Source organism: Adiantum capillus-veneris, chromosome 17, assembly GCF_014529385.1.
Source record: "Adiantum capillus-veneris isolate H3 chromosome 17, ASM1452938v2, whole genome shotgun sequence".
In the NCBI taxonomy this organism is placed as follows: domain Eukaryota; kingdom Viridiplantae; phylum Streptophyta; class Polypodiopsida; order Polypodiales; family Pteridaceae; genus Adiantum; species Adiantum capillus-veneris.
The window spans coordinates 48,862,065-48,866,338 of record NC_140947.1 but is presented as its reverse complement, the minus strand read 5'-3'; positions in this window follow the sequence as shown (position 1 = coordinate 48,866,338).

Below are 4,274 nucleotides of genomic sequence, written 5' to 3'. Positions count from 1 at the left end.
CAAAGAACTCAAAGCAAAATCTTAAGAAATACTATGTATTTGGACGCACCGCATACACCTCATTGTTATCTTCTACAATGCACATGTACTTGGTTCACGTTGGCCTTGATTGAAGCTCAAATGTTGCAAGAAGCACACCCTTTAAATCCAAGATAAGAGTTCTTTTCTCCTGTTTGAAAGATGTTGGTAGATAATGAAACCATTGCTCTTGGTTTGAATGAGATATTTGATGTAATATGAAAGGGAGCTCCTCTATCTTGTGACAATCTAATAGCAAAACATTTTTTCTTAGAAGCCTTGAAATGATTAAAAAAGAAAAGTTAATATAGAGATCTTAAGTGTGTTGAAGACCTTAGGGACATAGGGTGCTAAATTGTGGCTACACTTAGTAAGTCTTATGCAAGAACACATGCCAAACTATGACCCTATGGCCTTAGAGTCATAGGGTGTTGAGACCATAAAGTGAAATTCCCCCAAGGTGACAGAGCAAGATTTGACCTTATGAGCATGTAAATTGTCCTTGATGGCACAATGAACTCAAATTTTAAAGTAAACAACTATGAAACCTTTAAAAAAAAAGAGCATTTGGCACACAAAACTTAAAAGTTACTTATAGTATTGAAAGACAAATTAAAAAACTATTAATCACTTACATCTATATATATCTTGAAACCCTAAGCACTCTAACAAAGTCTCTGAGTACATAAAGATCTTTGTAAATGACAAAATGTTACAAAACATTGCTCCATCATTTCTTGATATAGGGCTATTTGAGATCATACTGAATTTTTAGATGCTTTATATAATTCTTGGCTTCATGTACTTTGATCACACGCTCCTTGTATCCCAATTTTTGGGCAAGCATGATTACTTTTGTACCTTTCAAAGCTGATAACGATTTGATATTCTTTAAGACCCTTACTTTTTCTCGATCACGTGCTGAAAGTTTCTTGTCTTGACTTCGAGTGGACATTCCACTAGTGCTAGATGTTGCAACTTCTCATCGTGAAGAGGATGAGAAACTTTTGGTAGCCTTCCCGTGGAGTAGGTTTTGCCTAGAAAAATTAGATTTCTCTCCTCCCACTCTGCAACAACCTTGTGTATACGGTTATAAAGCTCATGACCTTGAGCAATGGGTGCTTGTACATATAAATGAGACCTTGTAATTGTGCGAATGTCATTAACATGATTGAGAGCTTTGATATATGGTAGCAGCTCCCCAATGAGGATATTATCCTCCTCATCATCAACATTAAATGATGGTGGAAAAATACAATTCAATGTAGGATTCACGCATCCCTTTAATGGTTCATCATCTACAAGAAACAATCTTCTTGCATCAAGCCCAAATTTTAATGATGCAATAGCCGAGGGTTTGAAAAGTGCTTCTACTCCTGGATTATCTAAGTGAGCGATCCTTGATTTTACGCATGGTTGACATTGGCTTTGCCCCCAGATCATAAAGAATGGACATTTTTCTTTAGCTTCCTTTTCTAAAATCTTGATGATGTCCACAACACGCATGTCATTAGCAGCTGACCATATCCCTACATTGAAATTGCTAAGTAGAGCCTTTAAAAACTCAATGCATCCTGAACAAAGAACAATATGCTCATGTCCAAACTTTAAGCTCTTCATTTTCTTGGACTTTTGCCAGCATCTCCTCAGGAACAATCCACACAAGCTCACTATTATAGTCAGCATTGGTTTGTTGGTGGATTGAAGGTCTGACTCACCATGCACTTCGATTTCCAAATCTAGGGGTGCTAAAATATTTGTGTTGGATTCTCCCTCCTGGCGTTGCACATGTTCTGGAACTTGCATTGCCTTCTACTTCCATTGTAGTGTCATGCAATTTAATTCCCAAATCTTGGGCTACTAGAATATTTTCATTGGATTCTTCTTCTTGCCTTGCACATGTTCTAGAACTTTCATTGTCTTCTTCCATTGGATCACTCTTTAAATTTATCTCCAGTCGTTGTAGCGGTTGACCTTCAAAAATTTGTAGATTCTTGTCATCTTCTTCAGAAACTCTTTGGTTGACATGGAGATTGATAGAATCTTTCTCAGTAGGGTCAACGGCATGAGCATCCTCGAGTAAAACTTTGTCAGCCGCAATATCTTGTTGAAGGACTGCAAGTTTAAAGAACACCTAATTTTAGATTCCAAAGTGTCTACATTTTGATAAATCTTTTCTTGTCACACTCTTAGAAAAAACTAATTGCAAATAGAAGATTTACTTACTGACAACACATCTACAATGAATTTATTTTTATGCTCCTCATTGTCTAGAGATTTGTAATCTTTATCTAGCTACATTAGTTCTTTGTCCATGATGGTAGCGTCTAGAAGTACACTTGGAGAAACATTTATGCCTTTAAGCTCTAGAGAACACGTCTCATTTTCTATTGCCATGATCTTTTTTCATTGGATGATTTCCTTGACTAAGTTTCTTATGGCCTTCAGGCCATAGGGTTCTCTTTGTAGATATCTTTATGACTTTAAGATAGTCCAAAATATGTCTCTTTATGGCCTCAAGGCCATAGGGTTAGGATTGTTAGCAGGTCTCAACATATAAATAGATCTATGGCTTCAAAGCCATATGGTACTTTATTTATATGTCACCCTATGGCCCTAAGGCCATGGGTTGTCATAGGGCCACATGATGCCCTCTATGAGCACTAGTAAGAAACCATATATGCTTTATGTTGGCACCCTATGGCTCGAGGACCACAAAGTCACATGGTATGCCTCTTATGCTAGTAAGAAACCCTTTATGCTACATGTTGTCACCCTATGACCCTTGGCCATAGGGTGCCCTTTGTGCTAGTAACAAATCCTCTATGCTCTATATTTGCACCCTGTGGACGTAGGGCCACAAGATACCCTCTATGATAGTAAGCAATCCTCTATGCTCTATGTTTGCTCCCTATGGACCTAGGGCCACAAGGTACCCTCTATGCTAGTAAGAAATCCTCTATGCTCAATATTGAAACCCTATGGCCCCAAGGCCATAGGATGTCCTCTATGGTAGTAAGAAAAACCATCTACGCTCTATGTTGGCACCCTATGGAGACTTGAGGGCCACAAGGTACCCTTTATAATGCTACTAAGAAACCTTGTATGCTCTAGGGGAGCACCAAATAGCCCCTAGGCCACAAGGTTCCCTCTATGCTAGAAAGAAAACCTCTATGCTCTACATTGGCAACCTACAGCCCTCGGGCCATAGGGTGCATCAAATGGCTCCTAGGCCACAAGGTGCCCTCTATGATAGAAAGAAAATCTCTGCGCTCTACATTGACACCCTATGGCCCCAGGGCCATAGGGTGCCCCCTACGCCTAGTAAGAAACCATTGAAACTCTATATAAGCATCTAAAGACCATAGGCCACCAGGTGCACTCTATGCTAGTAAGAAACCATCTAAACTCTATGTTGGTAACCTATGGCCCAAAGGCCATAGGGTAGCCAAGGAACTCTTTAGGAGAATTCCCCACAAAGACCACCATATGGCTCCATGGTGATTTAGTGGCCTAGGTGCCCTTCTTAAGACTCTTCTATTTTGGTATCATATGGCCCCAGGGAAATAAGCTATCCTCTATGCTATCAAAAAACCCTTTATGCTCTTTGTTGGAAACGTATGGCCCCAAGGCCATAGGGTGCTCTCTATGCTAGCAAGAAACCCTCCATACTGTATGTTTGCACCCTATGGCACCAAGGACACAGGGTGTCCTCCATGATAGTAAGAAACCCTATATGCTCTATGTTTGCACCCCATTTGACTATGTTGACACCCTATGGCCCCAGGGCCGTAGGGTGCTCTCTATGCTAGTAAGAAACTCTATATGCTCTCTGTTGGCACTCTATGGTCCCAAGGGCCATGGGGTGGAAAATGTGACCTTTGAGAGTATTCCTTACCACGTTTGCAAAGACCACCTTAGCCTAGGTGCCATCTTAGAAACTCTATATTGGCACCCTATGACCTAGGGCCATAGGGTGGCCATTATCCTATAAAGAGACCCTCTATGTTAGCAATAAACCCTCTATTCTCTATGTTGGCACCCTATGGCCCTAGGGCCACAAGGTGCCCTTTATCCTAGGAAGAGACCCTTTATGCTCTAAATTGGTACTCTTTGGCCCCAGGGTCATAGGGTACCTTCTATGCTAGTAAGATACAATATTATATGGTCTAGGTTTCCACTCTATTGCGTAGGGCTAAAAGGTTTTCTCTATGAAGAAACCATGTATACTATATGTTGGCAGTGTATGGCCCTAG